The sequence below is a fragment of the Balaenoptera musculus genome, chromosome 12, assembly GCF_009873245.2.
Source record: "Balaenoptera musculus isolate JJ_BM4_2016_0621 chromosome 12, mBalMus1.pri.v3, whole genome shotgun sequence".
Classification (NCBI taxonomy): Eukaryota; Metazoa; Chordata; class Mammalia; order Artiodactyla; family Balaenopteridae; genus Balaenoptera; species Balaenoptera musculus.
This window is the reverse complement of record NC_045796.1, coordinates 17653247-17675805: the sequence shown is the minus strand read 5'-3', so window position 1 is coordinate 17675805 and position 22559 is coordinate 17653247. Positions and strand designations below refer to the sequence as shown.

General features: G+C 40.6%; 1 protein-coding gene across 3 annotated transcripts in view; it reads left to right on the top strand.

Moving 5' to 3' along the window:
• SASH1 (SAM and SH3 domain containing 1) overlaps positions 1-22559 on the top strand; it is a 251479-nt gene that overhangs the window by 119422 nt on the left and 109498 nt on the right. The window lies entirely within an intron of this gene.

Sequence of the window (22559 nt, the reverse complement as noted above, 5' to 3'; positions counted from 1 at the left end):
AATTCAGTGCTCAAGCTTAGAGAGAATGGTGTCCTGTCCATCAGCACCTAGCAGAGAGACAGCCAACATATGTATGTCTTCTTCTAGGACAACTTACGGGTGGCCTGTGGAGCTTGAGTGCCAAGAGGTTGGAATAGGAATCCAGGTAGTCCCGGAAGGATCTGGCCCTAGGGAATTGGCCGGAAGGCAGAGAGGAGCAGGGAGAATCTGAGGCCAGGGGGACAGGCCCTTCTCAAGTCTAGGAAGCCGTTGTTCATTACAAGAGGGTAATTGAGGGGGGTTGAACTTGTTTTAGTTTGGTTTAGCTTTTTTTTTTTAGTTCAAAAAATTATTTTTTTAAAGACTCTAGTAAAATACGCATAACATAAAATTTGCCATCCTAACCATTTTTAAGTGTACATTTCGGTGGTGTTAAGTATATTCTCATTGTGCTCTCATCACCATCCATCGACAGGACTCTTCATCCTGCAAAACTGAAACCTGAGGCCTGCTAAACAGTAGCTCCCCACTCCCTGCTCCCCCCAACTCCTGGCAACCATTCTACTTTCTGTCTTTATGGATTTGGCCTCTCTTAAGTATCTCACATAAGTGGAATTATATAGTATTTGTTCTTTTGGGACTGGCTTATTTCACTTAGTATAGTTTCCTCAAGGTTTTCCCATGTAGCAGCATGTGTCAGAATTTCCTTCCTTTTTTTGTTTTTTTCTTAAAGATTTATTATGTTTTTATTTATTTTACTTATTTTTGGCTGCGTCAGGTCTTAGTTGCGGCACATGGGATCTTTCGTTGTAGCACATGGGATCTTCGTTGCGTCGCAAGCGGTTGTCTCTAGTTGAGGCGTGTGGGGTTTTTCTTTAGTTGTGATGCGTGGGCTCCAGAGCGTGTGGGCTCTGTAGTTTGTGGCACGCGGGCTTTCTAGTTGAGACGCATGAGCTCAGTAGTTGTGGTGCGCCGGCTTAGTTGCCCTAGGCATGTGGGATCTTAGTTCCCTGACGAGGGATTGAACCCATGTCCCCTGCATTGTAAGGCGGATTCTTTACCACTGGACCACCAGGGAAGTCTCTCTTCCTTTTTAAGACTGAAAATAATATTCCATTGTATGTATTTACCACATTTTGTTTATCCATTTATCCATCCATCCATCAATAGACAGTTGAATTGCTTCCACCATTTGGCTATTGAGAATAGTGCTGCTGTGAACATGGGTGTACAATTATCTCTCTGAGTCTCTGCTTTCAATTCTTTGGGGATATATACCCAGAAGTGGAATTCCTGGAACATATGGTAATTCTATTTTTAATTTTTGGGGGAATCTCCATACTGTTTACATTCCCACCAACAGTGCACAGAGGTTCCACTTTCTTCATATCCTTGCCGATGCTCATTCTTTTGTTTCTTTCCTTTTTTTAAAAATAGTAACCATTCTAATGGATGTGAAGTGATACCTTTCTGTGGTTTTGATTTGTATCTCCCTAATGATTAGTGATGCTGAGCATCTTTTCATATGCTTTTTGGCCATCTGTAAATTTTCTTAAGAGAAATATCTGTTCAAGTTTTTTTGTTTTTTCATTTTTTCCCCCATTTTCAAATTGGGTAGCTTTTGTTGTTGTGTTGTAGGAGTTCTTTATGTATTCTAGATATTAATCCCTTGTCAAATAAATATATGATTTGCAAATATTTTTCTCCCATTCCCTGGGTTGCCTTTTTACACTGTTAATAGTGTCCTTTGATGAACAAAAGTTTTGTTTTTTTAATTTTTATTTTATATTTCAGTATAGTTGATTTACAATGTTGTGTTAGTTTCAGATGTACGGCAAAGTGGTTCAGTTATACATATACATGTATCTATTATTTTTCAGATTCTTTTCCCATATAGGTTACTAGAGAGTATTGAGTAGAGTTCCTTGTGCTATACAGTAGGTCCTTGTTGATTATCTATTTTATATATAGTAGTGTATAAAAAATTTTATAATTTTGATGAAGTTCAATTTCTCTAATTCTTCTTTTGTTGCCTGTGCTTTTGATGTCATATCCAAGAAGACATTGCCAAAACGATGTTCCCCTATGTTTTCTTCTAAGAGTTTTATAGTTTTAGCTCTTATATTTAAGGTCTTTGACCCATTTTGAGTTATTTATTGTATATGGTGTAAGGTACTCCCTTAGCTTTTATTATTATGAAGTACATGCATTATCGCATAATTTCAAGAGATTTGTTGTGAAGAAAATCAGTCTCTGCCTCCCTTCTACCCCGTTTTTTGTGCCTAGACAATCATTTACCCTCTACATGTGTCACTGCGTCCTGCTCTAATGCCATCTCTGCAGTGTCTTCATTGGTTCCCTAAGGCAAATGACACTTGTCCTTCTGAATTCCTGTTGCAGTTTTATGATACTTTTCATATGATATCTGTTCTTTCCTACCTTTTATTATTATTCATGTACTCGTCTCATCCCTTCTACCAGATTATAATCGCCAAGACGGCTGGCTTTAATTGCATCCCTGTATCCTTCAGAGCATTTGCCACAATACCTGGTGCCTCATGGTGACTTGTACCTTGTAGAGGCCAACGATTATTAACTGTATACCCAATTAGTAAGAGTTGTTAGAAGATAGTGTTGTGTGAATAGCAATATTGAATTTAAACATTCTGCAGTTTTAATTTTTTGCTTAAATGAACTCTCAAGTTTGGTTTTGTTTTCTTTAAAATGTCAGAAAATGCTATGAAAATTGCCATCAATGTTCTAATAAGAGAATTAGAGAAGAATAAGAGCATAAGAGAAGGGAGGAATTTTTATACCAACATCACCTTGGGGCTAGCTAAGAAATTTCATATCTAAGTGACTTCACGATTGTCCTTAAAAACTACGATCTGTATTTAAAGCCAGATGGCAGAAGGTGATTCCCTGTGCTTTCAATAAAGTTGAACTCCTGGAGGCAGGTCGTGAAGCACGTATCAAATGACCAAGTCTGGTCCTTTGCAGAGTCACTTTCACCATAGACCATAACAGAACACACCCTTAGCCTGAAACCAGTACTGCTGCTTCTTCCATCAGGAAGATGTCTTTGGAAAACCTCCTGGTGTATGTCAGTTTGAGGTTGTGAACACATCTCTGGTAGAGAGTGTTTTGTAGAGTGATCTCAATGATACTCACCGTGAGAAACGGATAAAATAACGAGGTGAGTGTACTTTTGTTATAAGAAAAAGGCAATGTTGTGGAAAGCAGTGCTCATGGTTGTATTTTTAATGCTTGCATGTTCAAATCACAAAAGAGATCAGTTGTGTTCTAGAATAGTTGTTGTTTAATCTCAGAAAGTTCTTTAAATTCTCAGTCGGTTCTCTTGAGACAAGAGCCATACCTTCCTGTAAACCAAGGAACCATATTGCCACCATTACATTTTCTCTCTAGGACAATCTAAATTAGAAGTTGCACAAAAATTCACATTCCATAGTAAATGGAACTCTTATGAGGTAATAAACAACTACATCACATTAGAGGTAACAGGTGTTCTAAGAAGGACCTCATTATAACCTAATATAACACTCTGTAGTGTCACAAGCTACCCAGTGGTATAAAATAAAGCTTTGCCCATAAATCTGAGACACAGACATAAAAAAGACCTGTATTTTTATTTAAGCAACGGCACGAATTTATATTTATATGATTAAATATATAATCCTGTCATTCAATCCGATACTAAATATTGATTGAGCACTTTACTAGGTGTCCTGGGGTCCAAGAGAAATGCAATATAAAAATTTTTTTCCATTATACAAACACACATGAATTAGGAGAGGATACAGTTTTATGTAATTCAGCATTATGTAATTCAGCATTATGCAATTACATTTAGTCAACATGTATTGAGTCTTCACCATGTGCAAGGCTGTATATAAAACTATAGGAAATAAAAAGAAATGTCATTTGAGTTTTTAGTAATTTTCTATGTAAAATTTGATGAAATTAATATGAAGCATGAAATCCCCAGTTGTTTGGAATATTATTCTCAGAGACCATAATGGGAATATTTGCCAAAGCTTCTATGCAGGCTATACTCTTGATGGATTTTCCATTAGTTTTTCAAATCCTTAATCTCCATTTTGGTAAAATTCATGTTGTTACATATCCTTCATGGCCTGAAGCTAGACTGAACGTTGATACTTACGACTCGTTATGACTTGTAGTTAAGGTGTTAAAAAAGCATGTATATGTCTGACGAACCATATTTCAAGATGTTTAAGAGGCTTACAGTTTTATAAGTATGAGGGATCGTTTTGGCTAGATTTTGATTTAAGGATTGAGAAAATCAGAGTTCACTTAAGAAATGATTAAGAAGTACCAAGTGTCTTTCACATAAATTTTAATTTGTATCTCACTCTCTCCTGGCAATAGTAGTAATCTATTTATGTGCTGGCACTTGGAGATAAGTATTCTTTAATAGACTACAGTTACACCTAAAACATCCATGAATGGAAGGGAAAAAAAAGTTGCTTAAAAAATGATGTAAAATGATACAATGAAGATTTATTGTTTGGTTTTTAAACTTATAATTTGTGCCGTTGTTTCTGCAGTCTGCAACAAGTACCCCAGAGTTGGAACACTAGATCATGGAGTCTATAGGGAAAGAATCACAGGAAAATCATTATTGTTGGAGAAAAGAAAGAGGCATTTCTTAAAGAAAGCAACTCAGTGATTCTGAATAATACTAAGGTTTTAATGATGAGACTCTAGGGGAATGTTTACCATTTTAAAAACTGTGTGAACCTTGGTGTGTGTGTTGATTTCTTAACAAATGCGTGAAACTTAATTATAATTTTAGTAGTTTGAGCTACTTTAGTATTTAGTTAGTTTGAATCATGTTTGGATGTTCAAGGGAGCTTAGTGCAGTTCAGTTTCAATTAAATTAGTGAGATTAAGTAACTTGTAGAGTGGATTGTACCTGTATCATGGAAGCCTTGAACACCAGTTTAATAATTGACATTGTTCTGTTTTTAAGAGGGAGCGTAGGAAGAATTATTTTTCTTTTCCCTTGTGGTTTACCACAGGATATTGATGTTCCCTGTGCTACACAATAGGACCCCATTATTTATCCATAGATAGTTTGCATCTGCTAGTCCTAAACTCCCAATCTATCCCTCCCCTGAGCCCCCTCTCCCTTGGCAACCACAAGTCTGTTCTCTATGTCTGTGGGTCTGTTTTCTGTTCCGTAGATAAGTTCATTTGTGTCATATTTTAGGTCCCACATATAAGTGATATCATACGGTATTTGTCTTTCTCTTTCTGACTTACTTCACTTAGTATGATAATCTCTAGGTCCGTCCATGCGGCTGCAAATGGCATTATTTCATTCTTTTTTATGAATGAGCAATATTCCATTGTGTATATATACCACATCTTTATCCATTCCTCTGTTGATGGACACTTAGGTTGCTTCCATGTCTTGGCTATTGTAAATGGTGCTAGTATGAACATAGGGGTGCATATATCTTTTCGAATTATAGTTTTGTCCAGATATATGCTCAGGAGTGGGATTGCTGGATCATATGGCAACTCAATTTTTAGTTTTTTGAGGAAACTCTGTACTGTTCTCCATAGTGGCTGCACCAATTTACATTCCCACCAACAGTGTAGGAGGGTTCAACATGTGAAAATTTTTGATTAGGAGAATGACATGAGCATTATGTTCTTGGAAAGTTTGATTTATCAGTAGTGCATTCAGTTATTTGGGAGGAGAGAGCAGTGAGAAGGCTGTGGCTCCAGTCCAGATGAAAGGGAAGGGAAACCTGAGTAAAGGCACCAGGTGTGGAAATGGAAATGATGAAACGGAGGCAAGAAACATTCTGCTGGAAGAACTTAGAACTTCATTGAGTCTCTGGAAGGGACAGGGATAAGTGAAGACGCTGGGAGGCTGGTGTGGCTTTTTTTTTTTTCTGGCCGCACCACAAGGCATGCGGGATGTTAGTTCCCCAGCCAGGGATCGAACCCATGCCCCCTGCAGTGGAAGCACTGAGTCCCAACCACTGGACCGCCAGGGAAGTCCCTGGTGTGGCTTTTTGCAGGTAAGAGAATGACGAAGGCGGGGTGTGCGGAAGATCAGGAGCTCACTTTATACTGTGTGGAGGTTAAGGTCCTGTCCAGATGTTCTCGTGGAGCTGTACAGCCAGGGACCTGAGAATGGTGGCAGTGTTTAGATTTAGAGGAGCAGCTGGCGTGAGAGAGATACATTCCGAGATTTATTCATCATCATCTTCTTGGCACCTACTTGATGTCTGGCCTGAAATGAATGGGTTCATGGGAGGTGAATGGAGGCGGTGGGTATAGAAAATTCATTCAAGAAGTTTGATCTTTGGTGCTGAAGGAACGAGTGCAATGAGTAGAGTGTTACCCAACCAACCCCCCTCCCTCCCTCCCTCCCTCTCACTCTCCCTCCCTGCCTGCCTTCCTCCCTCCCTCCCTTTTCTCCTTTCCCCTCCGCTCTCCTCCATTTTACTTTCTGTGGGGAGAGTTGAACAGGTTTGTGTGCCAAAGGAACGGAAGAAAAGAATGGTAATGAAGATTAAAAAATAAAAAGGAAGAATAAATACGTGGGGGAATTGCTCCTCCTTTTTATGAAGTCTGTGTAAAAACAATGGAAGAAGTGTGACCTTCCCTGTTTGGAGAATGAAAATATTTAAAGCTTGGGTGGCTTTCGGATCCTCCTTTTGCCAAGGGCACATCATTCATATTTACAGCAGGTGAAAGTCATCCCAAAAGGTTTGTGTTTCTACTTTTGTCTGTATAATATTTGCTAAAAAGAAAGCTAATTACGTAAAGAAATAGAGGAAACACCCAGGCTTAGCTTTGAGCCCCCAAACATGCTAAGTATTAGGTCATAAGGCACAGTCAGAAAGCATATCATGGGAAGAATTTCTAGAGTGTTCCTGCATGTACAGTTGACCCTTGAACAACAGGGATTTGAACTGCAAGGGTCCATTTATATGCAGATTTTTCTACGGTAAATACTACAGTACTTCATTGTCCATGGTTTGTTGAATCCGTGGATGTGGAGGAGCCTCAGATATGGACTATAAATTATATGCAGATTAATCCCCACGGTGTTCAAGGGTCAGCTGTATATTCATATGGACATTTTGTTGGATGCAAATGGTTTTAGTAGGTAACTGACTTTAGGAGACTGTTAGGCAATAGAGCAGAGTGGTTCAGCTTGAGTGTAGGAGGGCAGGCAGAGGGGAGGGGAAATCCTGGTTTTACCACTTACTAGCCATGTGACTGGGAGCAAGTTACTTAATGTCTCCGAGCCTGTTTCTCCTTCTGTAAAAAGGAGATAAACATAATCTCAACCTTTGAAGGCTGCAGTGAGAACTATGGAAAATTTTTTTCTTTTAATTTATTCACCAAATATTTATTCAGCACCTGTTATGTGCCAGGCACTGGGGCTGCAGCAATGAAGAAAATGGGTGACGTGTCTGCCCCTGTGGCACTTATTATGTTCTGTAGGGTCCAGGAAGAATGAATACGTTTCTCACTATTTGTAAAGTGCCAGGCATACTGCCTGGCCGTGCTCAGTGTGAGCCAACATCATTGACATCCGACACCGCAGAATGTTTTCATATTTTTTTAGTGACAAATGGGTAGGGGCTTGCATTAGCAAATGAATTTAGAAACTGGTGTTGAATATTTTTAATTTGGGGGAGGAAATCACTTAGTCCTATTGGTGTCTGTGTGTCATCTGCACAATTTACATGTTGATATTAGTCTATGATGATCATGTGTATGCCTAGGAAATTCTGGTTACTATGAAGGGGCCTGGGTACTGATTTTCATATATTGTGCTTCTTCCATCTATTAAATAGGAATCACCAGGAAAGAATATCACTTTTCTGACATTTGATAGCTTTGACCCAGGGTTTTCTCTAAAAGGCGCCCTTGTTATGTCACACGTGTCGGGGAGAAAACAAGATTGATAAAGCAATACTTGAAGAAAACTATTAACTTTGTAGGAAATATACCACAGGGCAGTTTTCTTAAAAAAAAAAATCAAAGACGGATCACTGTTCAGGTTTGACTGTCATTTGGCGCGATCAGCATTGTTGCATCAGAGCTTAGATACCAGAAAGGTAAATGTGAGACGTGAATGGATTTTTATTGTTGTTGTTGGGGATGGGTGCACCACGAGGCTTGCGGGATCTTAGTTCTCCAACCAGGGATCGAACCCAGTCCCCCGGCAGTGAAAGCAGGGAGTCCTAACCACTGGACCGCCAGGGAACTCCTGTGAGGGAACTCTCTCCTGGGTATGAGAACATGCCAGCCCCTGCCCCTGCAAACTTCAGCAACTTAAAAATTGGTGACAGTCGCCTGAGAGCCAGCAGGACACAGGTCACCAGAGAGCTGTCACGATGGTCAGTTAATCATAGAAAGGAGGACTTCCCTGGTGGCGCAGTGGTTAAGAATCTGCCTGCCAATGCAGGGGACATGGGTTCCAGCCCTGGTCCGGAAAGATCCCACACACCGTGGAGCAGCTAAGCCCATACGCCACAACTACTGAGCCTGTGCTTTAGAGCCTGCGAGCCACAACTGCTAAGCCCGTGTGCCACAACTACTGAAGCCCGTGCGCTTAGAGCCCGTGCTCCACAACAAGAGAAGCCACCACAATGAGAAGCCCGCACACCACAACGAAGAGTAGCCCCAACTCACCGCAACTAGAGAAAGCCCACACGCAGTAACGAAGACCCAACACAGCCAAAAATAAAACAGATAAATTTATTTTTAAAAATCCTAGAAGGGAAAGCCCTTCCCTAGGGGGAAAGTAGGCAAACCCTAGTGGCTGTCATTGGAGGACTACAACGATTTGGGGGAACTACCCACAGAACTCTTAGCCAAAGGCAATCCATTAAACCTACCCACTCAGTCACAGGATTCTCATTGGCAGAAAGAGGCATTCTTAAAGAGGGGATGCGGGACCTGCCCTCAGTCATTAAAAATAAACTTTTTAGTTTTCCTGAAGAGAAAGAGTGCTCTGGTGTATTTCAAGATGGTTCCTTTTCCCCTCTCCCTGCGGGAAGCACAAGAAGATTTCTCTCCAGTGTTTACTACAGGAATCTGGTCAAGCTCCTGGAGTTCCAGTTTTCCTCCCAGTGCTGGTTCCCACAGTGGTTTCTGCTTCTGAGTCTCTGCTTCATTGCAGTTAAAGAAAATGATAGGAGGAGAGCACCAGAATCACAACTAACTGCTGAACAATCATCGACAGGAAGACACTGGAACTCACCAAAAAAGATATCCCACATCCAGAGACAAAGGAGAAGCCGCAATGAGACAGTAGGAGGGGCACAGTCACAATAAAATCAAATCCCATAACCGCTGGGTGGGTGACTCATAAACTGGAGAAAAATTATACCACAGAAGTCCACCCACTGGAGTGAAGGTTCTGAGCCCCACAACAGGCTTCCCAACCTGGGGGTCCGGCAATGGGAGGAGGAATTCCCAGAGAATCAGACTTTCAAGGCTAGCGGGATTTGACTGCAGGACTTCGATAGGACTGGGGGAAACAGAGACTCCACTCTTGGAGGGCACACACAAAGTAGTGTGCACATCGGGACCCAGGGGAAGGAGCAATGACTCCATAGGAGACTGAAGCAGACCTACCTGCTAGTGTTGGAGGGTCTCCTGCAGAGGCGGGGGGGTGGCTGTGGCTCACCATGTGGACAAGAACACTGGCAGCAGAAGTTCTGGGAAGTAATCCTTGGCGTGAGCACTCCTGGAGTCCATCATTAACCCCACCAAAGAGCCTGTGGGATCCAGTGCTGGGTTGCCTCAGGCCAAACAACCAACAGGGAGGAAACTCAGCCCCACCTGTCAGCAGACAAGTGGATTAAAGTTTTACTGAGCTCTGCCCAACTGAGCAACACCCAGCTCTATCCACCCCCAGTCCCTCCCATCAGGAAGTTTGTACAAGCCTCTTATATAGCCTCATCCACCGGAGGGCAGACAGCAGAAGCAAGAAGAACTACAGTCCTGCAGCCTGTGGAATGAAAACCACATTCACAGAAAGATAGACAAAATGAAAAGGCAGAGGACTATGTACCAGATGAAGGAACAAGATAAAACCCCAGAAAAACAACTAAATGAAGTGGAGATAGGCAATCTTCCAGAAAAAGAATTCAGAATAATGATAGTGAGGATGATCCAGGACCTCAGAAAAACAATGGAGGCAAAGATCGAGAAGATGCAAGAAATGTTTAACAAAGCCCTAGAAGAATTAAAGAACAAACATCTAGAAGAATTAAAGAACAAACAAACAGAGATGAACGTACAATAACTGAAATGAAAAATACACTAGAAGGAATCAATAGCAGAATAACTGAGGCAGAAGAACGGATAAGTGACCTGGAAGACAGAATGGTGGAGTTCACTGCCACAGAGCAGAATAAAGAAAAAAGAATGAAAAGAAATGAAGACAGCCTAAGAGACCTCTGGGACAACATTACACGCAGCAACATTTGTGTTATAGGGGTCCCAGAAGGAGAAGAGAGAGAGAAGGGACCAGAGAAAATATTTGAAGAGATTATTTCCCTAACATGGGAAAGGAAATAGCCACTCAAGTCCAGGAAGTGCAGAGAGTCCCAGGCAGGATAAACCCAAGGAGAAACACACCAAGACACATAGTAATCAAAATGACAAAAATTAAAGACAAAGAAAAATTATTAAAAGCAACAAGGGAAAAATGACAAATAACAGACAAGGGAACTCCCATAAGGTTAATAGCTGATTTCTCAGCAGAAACTCTACAAGCCAGAAGGGCATGGCATGATATATTTAAAGTGATGAAAGGGAAGAACCTACATCCAAGATTACTCTACCCGGCAAGGATCTCATTCAGATTCGATGGAGAAATCAAAAGCTTTCCAGACAAGCAAAAGCTAAGAGAATTTAGCACCACCAAACCAGCTCTACAACAAATGCTAAAGGAACTTCTCTAAGTGGGAAACACAAGAGGAGAAAAGGACCTACAAAAACAAACCCAAAACAGTTAAGAAAATGGTCATAGGAACATACATATCTATAATTACCTTAAATGTGAATGGATGAATGGATTAAATGCTCCAACCAAGAGACACAGGCTTGCTGAATGGATACAAAAACAAGACCCATATATATGCTGTCTACGAGAGACCCACTTCAGGCTTAGGGACACATACAGACTGAAAGTGAGGGGATGGAAAAAGATATTCCATGCAAATGGAAATCAAAAGAAAGTTGGAGTAGCAATTCTCATATCAGACAAAATAGACTTGAAATTTATTTATTTATTTATTTATTTTTGGCTGTGTTGGGTCTTCGTTTTTGTGCCAGGGCTTTCTCTAGTTGCGGCAAGCGGGGGCCACTCTTCATCGTGGTGCGTGGGCCTCTCACTATCGCGGCCTCTCTTGTTGCGGAGCACAGGCTCCAGATGTGCAGGCTCAGTAGTTGTGGCACACGGGCTTAGTTGTTCCACGGCATGTGTGATCTTCCCAGACCAGGGCTCGAACCTGTGTCCCCTGCATTGGCAGGCAGATTCTCAACCACTGCACCACCAGGGAAGCTCCAAAATAGACTTTAAAATAAAGACTATTACAAGAGACAAAGAAGGATACTACATAATGATCAAGGGATCAATCCAAGAAGAAGATATAACAATTGTAAATGTTTATGCACCCAACATTGGAGCACCTCAATACATAAGGCAAATGCTAACAGCTATAAAAGAGGAAATCGACAAAAACACGATAATAGTGGGGGACTTTAACACCTCACTTACACCAATGGACAGATCATCTGGACAGAAAATTAATAAGGAAACACAAGCTTTAAATGACACAAAAGACCGGATAGATTTAATTGATATTTATAGGACATTCAAAAACAGCAGATTACACTTTCTTCTCTAGTGCACACGGAACGTTCTCCAGGATAGATCACATCCTGGGTCACAAATCAAGCCTCGGTAAATTTAAGAAAATTGAAATCACATCAAGCATCTTTTCTGACCCCAACTCTATGAGATTAGAAACCAATTAAAGGGAAAAAAATGTAAAAAACACAAACACATGGATGCTAAACAATATGTTACTAAATAACCAAGAGATCACTGAAGAAATCAAAAAATACCTAGAGACAAATGACAACGAAAACACGGCGATCTGAAATCTGTGGGATGCAGCAAAAGCAGTTTCAAGAGGGAAGTTTATAGCAATACAATCCTACCTCAAGAAACACAAAATCTCAAATAAACAATCTAACCTTACACCTAGAGGAACTAGAGAAAGAACAAACAAAACCCAGTGTTAGGGGCTTCCCAGGTGGCGCAGTGGTTGAGAATCTGCCTGCCAATGCAGGGGACACGGGTTCGAGCCCTGGTCTGGGAAGATCCCACATGCCGCGGAGCAACTGGGCCCGTGAGCCACAACTACTGAGCCTGAGCGTCTGGAGCCTCTGCTCCGCAACAAGAGAGGCCGCGATAGTGAGAGGCCCGCGCACCGCGATGAAGAGTGGCCCCCACTCGCCGCAACTGGAGAAAGCCCTCACACAGAAACGAAGACCCAACACAGCCAAAAATAAACATAATAAATAAATAATAAATAAAAATTTAAAAACAAAAACAAAAAAAAAAAAAAAAAACAAACCCAGTGTTAGGAAAGAAGTCATAAAGATCAGAGCAGAAATAAATGAAATAGAAACAAAGAAAACAATAGCAAAGATCAAGAAAACTAAAAGCTGTTTCTTTGAGAAGATAAACAAAAGTGATAAACCTTTAGGCAGACTCATGAAGAAAGAGAGGGAGAGGACTCAAATTAATGAAATTAGAAATGAAAAAGGAGAAGTTATAATGGATACCGCAGAAATACAAAGCATCATAAGAGACTGCTACAAGCAGCTCTATGCCAATAAAATGGACAACCTGGAAGAAATGGACAAATTCTTAGAAAGGTACAACCTTCCAAGACTGAACCAGGAAGAAATAGAAACTATGAACAGGCCAATCACAAATAATGAAACTGAAACTGTGATTAAAAATCTTCCAACAAACAAATGTCCAGTACCAAATGGCTTCACCGGTGATTTCTATCAAACATTTAGAGAAGAGCTAACACCCATCCTTCTCAAACTCTTCCAAAAAATTGCACAGGAAGGAACACTCCCAGTCTCATTCTACGAGACCACCATCACCCTGATACCAAAAGCAGACAAAGATACTACAAAAAAATAGTTTTTCTGAAGCCAGAGGCGCTTTCTGTAATTACAGTCTGAAGAGGTAGAGGGGATCCCACACTTAAACCTCCAGCCGTCAAGGCGCTAGGCTTAACTGACTAAGTAAGTCTAGCCAGAGCCTCAGAGATGCTGGCCTTGGTGTTTACAGGTTCCAGGCTATCCCAGAAGCCTTCTCAGTGCCCTCAGCTGGCCCCCGCCGTGACTCGCCCTCCTACCTGGAAATGACATCTAGACAGACATGATGCAATAGGTTCCCTCTTTCCTCATTGGAATTGCTTGTTTTCAAAGGACTGGATGAAACAAAGCAAGCTCTTTGAGGTTTCTCTGAAAACTAGACATTGCTTGTAAATAGTTTTTTTTAAGTGTCCTTTGTATCATGTTCAGTAATCCCCACCAGCTGTACGCTCTTTTTGAGGTATTCCAGTGAAAGAGTGGTGGGTTAACAACAGTCTGCAAAGGACATACTCTAGGTTCTGTTCAACTGGTAGAGAGACTTTAAAAATAGCTCTTGAATTTTGCGATGTGGAATGCCATGTGTGAGCTCCCGGGACAACATGTGTGCTACACATTGCAAAACCCTTCACAAGTGTTACCTAATTAAACTGCACACTCTCTGACAGGTGGCAGGCTCCACAGTGTCTTGCAGGAGAAGGGAACTGCTCCCCGTCCAGCACCAGCTCGGAACAGTGTCTTTGTGTCTTGAGGTTGTGCTGCCTCAAGAGCGAATGAGTCTTCGTTGGACTGCAATTGAAATAGTTGGAGAACCCAAGATCTTCCCTGGGTCGTGGTTAATTATTATGTGAGATTCATTACCACCCTTAGCAACTTCAGAGTTTTGCCAACAAGGCCAGTGATTGATGGCAGGATCAGAAACAAGCCAAAGAGACCAGATCTTGGGTATAGACCTACCCACTGTGGTGGCCTTGTGTCAGGGATCTACTGGAGGGCTCAGGTCTCCAGCAGGAAGTTCAAGTCTGAGTAAGCAGCAGGTGATGGGGTCCTACGGACAGAGGAGTCGGGTAGGGGCAGCACCAGGAAACTGAGAGCAGCTCCTAATGGATGCCTGTCCGTCATTAAGCCTATGAGCAGGTGGCAGGGACTGAGTCATCGGGCTGACCAAGGATGGGGCAGAACCCCTGTCTTGGGAGAAGACCAAGGTTATTGTCAGTTATCAGAACAAAGCCTTAGAATGAAGAAAACAACAAAGCAGAACACTTGGGTACAGGCTAAAGAGCAGGGGAGGGGGACAGGGACTCGGGAAGCTAAAGGTAGCCTGAGTGTCAGCACTGGAGCACTGACCCAAAGGGCCAGTAGATGTAAGCATAGCAATTAAGACTGTGCACCCAGGAATCAAGTAGACTTCTAGCATGTGGTCTATAATCTCTCTGTGCCTCAGTCTCCTAGTTGGTAAAATGGAAATAGTAAAATTTGCTACCTCATAAGGTATTCCAGATGATTAAATGAAATAATATATGTAAAGTGCCTAGAATGGTACATGGCACCAAGTGAGCGCTTAATCGACATTGGTGATGATGGCAGTGAAGTGAAGAAGATGATGATGGTGATGATGATGGTGACAGTGGTGATGATGATAATTATGTTGATGATGGCTATATTGATGATGGTGATGAATCAGAAAGTACTGTGGGAGTACCTGCTCCTCAAGACAGAACTGGCCCTGGGACAGGCATGCAACTTATAGGTGGAGATCCAGTGACAGCTAGCTGGTAGGGAAGTGGGATGCAGTGTAGAACAAGCCTTGATGAGCACTTGGTAATTATTTGGTGTTTAGAGGTCTATTGACCAGGTAACCCCAAGGAGTTTGTTGCTGCTCTTTCTTTGGTTACTTGATAGTACCTTTGTGTGGATAACTGAATCCATCAGTTCAATTTTTACAATGGGTACCATTTGAATATTTAAGAGAGGATTTTCAAGAAAATAATTATTTGTTTTTATGTGTCCCTAAACCTCTCCAGTTTTTCCCCTGGTTGCCTACTCAGGTTAAGCAAGGACAAATGGCAGTCTGTGTGGTCCCTAACAACACCGTTGACACGTGTCGTGGATGATATAGAGAGCTTAACAAGGTTTCTTTCCTTCTTTGAACATGTTTCTGTCATTGTCTTTATTTCCCAACATACTGTCTGTCTCATGCTTGTGGATCAAATTATACAATGTCAATACCTAGGGATTAAAAACATAATAGAAATTTTAATTCAGTTGATAAATGTCTGTTGGTTTCCTGCTGTGTACAAGGCCCTAGGCTTTCTGTGCTGTGGTCTCTCCACTTCTGTCTTCTCTACTCTGCTACCTTTCATTCATTTATTTGTCCAATAAATATTTATCATTTAGATACTTAATCACTATGGGCGCTTTACTAGGTCTCGGGATGTTAATGGTGAGCAGCCTCAGCCCAGAAACCTTCCGTGAAATCCTTGTAGACGAATAGAGACAATTGCAGTGTTAATGTGGTTAAATGGTGTGATGGGGGCACCTGACAGTCTTAGGGGAGAGGGGAAGGCCCACGGAGAGGGTAACGTCTTTAATTTTCCTAAAAGTCTGTCAAAAATATTCATTAACTTCCAGACTTCAAATCATGACTTCAAAGGCCTCGACAGTTCTGATGCACCCCATCTTTTCCCCAACGTTGAATCTTGCCTGGCAATTATCCCTGCCTTTCCATCTCTTGCCTCTTTAGTCATTCTCCTGTGCTGCGTTGCTCATCCCAGCATTAAAATATTTTTGGTAAAGTTTGAGGGGGTTACTTATTGCTCTGTGAATACTGTAGGGCAAAGAACTGAAGAATCCTCCATTTCCAAAGATCATTGTCTCTTTAGTGTGATTAGCATTTTCATGAGTTGTTAAGGTAATGTGTCTGGTGATTAAAATTTGGAATATTTCCAAGAGACTCTTCATAGCAACTTTCAAGATCTATATGTTTTACATTTAAAATTTATACTAGGATGCTGTCCGTTTCTCCTAGCTTAGGGTTTTGTGGTAAAGGTGAGCACTCTGATCCTTGGGTTCCCTTTATGTTGAATTCTATGGAATGAATGAAAAAGTCATGTTAGTGCTTTGAGTTTGCGTACATTGGCTTGATAGAAAGGAAAAATTTGGGTGATTTCAAAGTGATACTTTATCGCTACATGGATTACATCTTTTTTTTTTTTTTTTTTTTTTGACAGACCTGACTGTACCATGCAAGACTCTTTATTCTCTTGATTCTCCAAGTCACAATCATATCTCTAGGTTCATTTCAGCCTTTGGGAGGGACATGTCGGATTCAGGGACACAGCCAGATCTCCTAGCCGGTTTCCCAGGCACACTGGTCATTGGGTTTGCACTTTTATCTGTCCTGCTGCAGATGCTAGGGAAGGGCTGTCCATCTGTTTTCTGCCCTTGGAGATCAGGTCCGAATGTGTTTCCTGTTTGTACTCTTCTGAGGCTTTTGTTTGTTTGCTTTCCTAAGGAAAAAATGCTACTTGCTAGGGGCAAATTGGCTTACTGTTTGTATACATGCAAATTCTCCGTGCATATTATATGCATAATCTTATATGAAATAACCGTTTTCTAATTAACACCCCGGTGGTATTTAGGTGATTGAGGTTAGTTAAGAGACCACAAGGAAGTACTTCTAATTTTATCTTTTCATGCTGTGGGAAAAAGGAGAATTTGACAAGGCAGTTTAAGAGAAAGGGAAAGTAAAGCAAATTTTCTGTGAGGAAAATTCCAAATTATTGATGTTTCATAATCTTCAATATTATAATGCAGTTTAAAAACATAAGGTACTATGAAGTGTGTGTTTGTATGTTGAATAATGTATCTTTAAATGACAAGTGTTCCACACAAAGATCTATTTGTAGAAAAGGAACCAGTCATCATGTGAGATTTTAAAAAATTAACGTACATCTTCTATGCCTTGGGCATTCTAAGTCCCAGTTATGGTATATGGAATCTTGATAGTGTACTATGTATATGTGTAAATATTGAACCAAATCTGACTCTAGGTCTAGAAGGAATAATATTAGGAAAAATACATTTTAAACAGAAACATTTTTGTCTTGCTTTCTGGTTTTCTATACTGTATATACACAGTATAGAAAAATAAGAAAATACAGAAAAGCCTAAAAAACAAACTAATTATGTTTAAACCTCTAATCCCTACCCCCATCTCAGATTTAACCGCATGTTGGCTTATTTCCTCCCAGACTGTTGTCTGTGTATGTATATATATATTTGTTCAACAAATAGTGAGTACCTACTTTTTGAATTGCCAGACACTGCTGGGTTCTGGGGATACAATAGTGAACAAAACATACAGAATTGCCTACCCTAGTGGACTTTACATTCTGTATATATCCACCCATTTACCCAAATACACGTTGGGATCAAGCTGTCATACTGTACCCTTGCTTATATTCCTTAACCTTCTATAAGGAACACTTTTCCCTTGTTAAATGTTCTCCGGTGTTGTGATTCTTAATGGTTATATACCTTTTTATCTTGTGAATGGACCATAGTTTATTTATGTATCCCTCAATTCAAGCTATTTAAGTGCTTTTTGTTATTATAAAAATAAGTAACCATGAATATCTTTTTCTTTTTTTTTTAATTGGCCGCGCAGCTTGCGGAATCTTAGTTCCCTGACCAGGGATCGAACCCATGCCCCCTGCAGTGGAAGCACGGATCCCTAACCACTGGACTGCCAGGGAATTCCCAATGAATATCTTTAAATGTACATCTTCACTTTCATAATTTATCATCCTTAGGGTAGATTATTAGATATGAGTTTAGCAGGTTGAAAAGTAGGAACATTTTAAAGACTCCACAAACACTGTTAAATTACCATCTTGAAATATTGTATAGTTTGTACTTTTATTAACAACATATCTGTGCTCCTTTTAAAATGTCATACTTCCCAGTATTTAACATTATCAGGATAAAGAAAACTTTACCAGTTTGATTGGTGAAAAGTATTCTCAGAGTTTTCAATCATAATTCTTTGATTATTTCTAAGAACACACGTTTTTTAATATCTTTATTTCTGTGGCTCATGTTTTAAAGTCGTTTGCCTGTTTTTCTATCTTAAGTATTGTTTTTCTTATTTATCAGCACCCTTTATACATTGAGCCATTTAGTCTATTATCATGTATGTAGCAAAATTTTCCCCAGGTGGAGAATATACGGTTTCCCCAACTTTTCCACCAACCAAATCACGAGACGGGAAATGAGGAGGAGGCCCTCCTCTTGGTGTGGATTTTAAACCAGAATCTCTCTCCATAAGCACAGCAGCAACAGCTAAGTTGCTGTGATTGTAGTACCTGCAAGCGGTGATGTCCAAGAAATATAATAGTTCTACAGACAGGGCTGCGTTTAGTGCCTGAGCTGCCCGTCATGCAGGTACAAGTAGGCATGTGAGCACAGGGGTCGAACTCAGTACTGGGCAAATGGTACTCTACCTTGCCCCTCCCCCAATGTAGTAGTCGTGGTGCACGTGAATTTAATTGGTTTCCAAAAAATGCGTGCCATCTATATGTACCTCAGTGTACATATAGATACACTTTCGGGTTATAAAAAGTCGAGCCTCATGGTTGTGGATGAGTGAACAATGAATGAGATCTTGACAAACAGCTGCTGTTCTGAACGGGGGGATAGATTTATGCTTAAACCAGAGTAAACTGTGCCACCAGGTAGTAATTTTGAGCAATGAAGTACGTTTGCTACAGTAACCGTTAAAGAAACAGATAAATCACAGTTATTTCAACATGGCACTCTAGCCATTCAGTAAATGGGTATTTTAGATTTCATTTGCTTTTGAACTAAGTTCAATAATATATAGAGTGAGGCATTCAAAGATTAATGCTTAGAAAGGAGGAAAATCACTGTACAAGAACAGAAACGTATCATTTATGTATATTACATTGGGGCTTGGTCTGCCTGTGTTTCCATTATAAATCTGATTTTTCAAGCATTCATAATACAGCAGTAAAAAGTTTGCCCTGGGCTGAAATTTGGCAGTTGTCTCAACTTTCTGAGATTCCAATTTTTATTTTATTCTTACTTTTCTTAATCAAATACTATGACATCTATGCATGTGTGTTTTTTTTAAAATTTAATTTAATTTATTTTTTATGCAGCAGGTTCTTATTAGGAATCTGTTTTATACATAGTAGTGTACATATGTCAATCCCAATGTGTTTTTAAATGTTTTACATCATTGCTATTAAATCAAAAGTCCATTTCTTTTAGAAGTAAAAGTTTGTGGCTGATGATTTCAGAATACACTGCATTGTCATTGATTGTCTTTGATTCTGAGGCTTTTTAAGATGTTTAAAAAACTTTTGGGACTTCCCTGGCAGTTCAGTGGCTAAGACTCCACGCTCCCAATGCAGGGGACCCGGGTTCGATCCCTGGTCAGGGAACTAGATCCCACATGCCGCAACTAAGAGTTCGCATGCCGCAACTAAAAAAAAGATCTCGCATACCACAACTGAAGATCCCGCATGCTGCGACTAAAGGATCCGGCATGTCGCAGCTGAAGATCCTGCACGCGGCAACAAAGATCCTGCATGCCGCAACTAAGACCTGGCGCAGCCAAATAAATTTAAAAGAATAATAAATAAATAAATGTTTAAAAGATGGTTAAAAAACTTTTATAGATGATTTGAAAATATGATTCAAAGACTGAGAAAGAACAATGGTTAAATGTTATGATAGCGTTTGATTTTTATAGCTTCAAAGACAACAATAATAATGCTCTAAATCATGACAAAATGTGACTCAGTATCTTAGAGGATTTGTTTAAATTTGGCATCTCCAGTTTGGTGAAGCTACATAGTTTTGTAAAACCCGTATTCAGACACCCAGTCTGCTTACTAATCAGAGCAAATGTTATTTATGTGATGATATGGAAGCTTTGGGGTTTTTATATTCTCAGTTATGTTCATCTTACTTGACCATGAGCTCCTGAAGTTCAATGCCTATTCTTTATACTTCCAGTACCCAGCATGTCAACTAGGTACAGAGGTGACACTTAGGAAATATGGGTTGAATAAATGAATACATGAGTTTTGTTCAGTTATAGACTGTCACCAACTTCTGAAGATTATTCATTCTAAAGCACGTGAGTCACTGGGTTAGGACTTGTTCATTTTCCTGTAAAAGTATAATGTAGAAAGTAAATTTTCCCACAAAGGCTTATTTAATTTCCAATGATTAAACTCCAACACAATCACTGTAGTCGACAGAGGTCTGGATCAGTTTCTGAAAAACACTCCCTCCCAGTCAGTAGACAGTCCCATGGTAATGCTCAAACCCTCCAGTTATATGCATTACACATGTTGTAAATAATTCATTCTATTATCAGACACCTGGCTTTACCTGCCTTTTTTTTTTTTTTTCTTAAATAATGTTGAGCCTATCTCTTTCCTTTTACTTTAAAATCATCAATCTTGGCAATTCCCTCGCTTTCACTGCTGAGGGCCCGGGTTCAATCCCTGGTCAGGGAACTAAGATCCCACAAGCTTCATGGTGTGGCCAAAACATAAAAATAAATAAATTAATTAAATAAAATAAAGCATCATTAGTCTTGGTCATCCCCTTCTAGAGCAGTGAAGACCAGGCTGGAGTTTAGGTGTGACTCAGGGTATACTGTTCCCTTCAGCCTCCAGGCCACTGAATCCAACATTAGAGTCAGCTCTGAGCAGCCTTGTCTGGGGCAGCAGTTCTCAAAGTGTAGCTCCCCAGCCAGCAGCGTGTGCATCACCTGGAACTTGGTAGAAATGCAAATTAGAGGGCTCATCCCAGATGGACTGAATCCGTAATTCTGGGGAGGGGCCCAGCAATAGTGTCGAACAGGCCCGCCAGGGGATTGCAGGGTACTAAGTGTGGAACCTCTGTTCTAGGGCTCACTGGAGCATGGTCCCAAGGAGGGACCTTGATAGGCGATTCCTCCGGCAGCACGCTCAGTGGTGGCGCCCGGTTCATCAGCCAATTGCCCAGCACTATGCTGCTGTACATCATGGTCAAGGGGACTTGAAGCTGGTGAAGGAGTTTGGGGCAAGGTTCAGGCATGTAGTCCAAGGTGCGGTGGTCAGACACAGTGGCGCAGGGACTCTCTGGCCCCGTGCGGCTGAGCTAGTTTCAGGATGGACATTAGAACTTGGTCATTTTGTAATACCTAATATGAAAAATTTTAACTAGGTTTGAAATCTGTTACATTTTCATAAGAGATTTCACTGTGACATTAGGCAAAGTGCTGTTAGATCCTTGCAATGTAAATTGCCATAAGTATTTCAGTGGTTATAGAAATGGACAAAACAATTTTGATGACTTAGTTGTATGAATAAAATTCCTCATTAGTAATGACCAACAAGAGTGGTAAGAGCTCATCACTAAAAGTTTTAGCCTAACTTAGCTTACAGTCATTTCAATCATATAACTTAATTTTTTTAAAAGTTATTTTTCAGTAAGCTCGAAGTTCTATTAAAAAACTAAAAAGATTTTATTTGGAAGTTTTCTACCAATTCAGTATTTACTATTTTCATGGGACTTTCCTGGCGGTCCAGTGGTTAGGACTCTGTACTTCCACTGCAGGGGGCACGGGTTCCATCCCTGACTGGGGAACTAAGATCCCGTATGCAGCAGGAAAAATTTAACATTTTCGCTACTACTCTGGTATAATCAGTATATGTTATTTAAACATGTAATAAATGTTTTCTCACTCAACCCCTCCTCAGTGTCTCAGTGTGCAGGGGCCTGTCACTGTTGTGCTGTATGGGAAGAGGCACAAGGCGGCTGTCTGCCCTCTCTCCCTGGAAGCCCTCTCTTCCTGGAAGCCCTTACCATGTTTGCATTCTCCTTCCCTTCTCTGAGTAAACAGCTCCAGGTCCTCCCGTTGATCTCGTTTATATGATTCCATTTCTAGACACCCTTCTAGTGAAGGTTCTCCTGGTTTTCATTATCATCTGGAAAATACGGCATCCAAAGCTGAGCACAACTGTCCCGGTATCAGCTGCCTGGTGCTAGAACAGAAGGAATACTGGGCCTGTGATTTAGACATTAAGTGCAAATGATTCCCATGAGTGACTTTAGAAATCACTAGAATGTAAGCTCCATGAAGGCAGCAACTGTCTTTTTTCAGTGTTTCATCCTTCTTGACTAGAACAGTGCTTAGCATACGGTGTGTGATCAATAACTATTTTTTAAATTAAGGAGTGGTTAGATGAAAGAGCAAATGAAGAGACACGGAGAGAAATTAAAAATAAATGGACCCCGTTTAGTTGCTTTCTGTGACGTTTGTCGCAGGTTTATCAATCCGA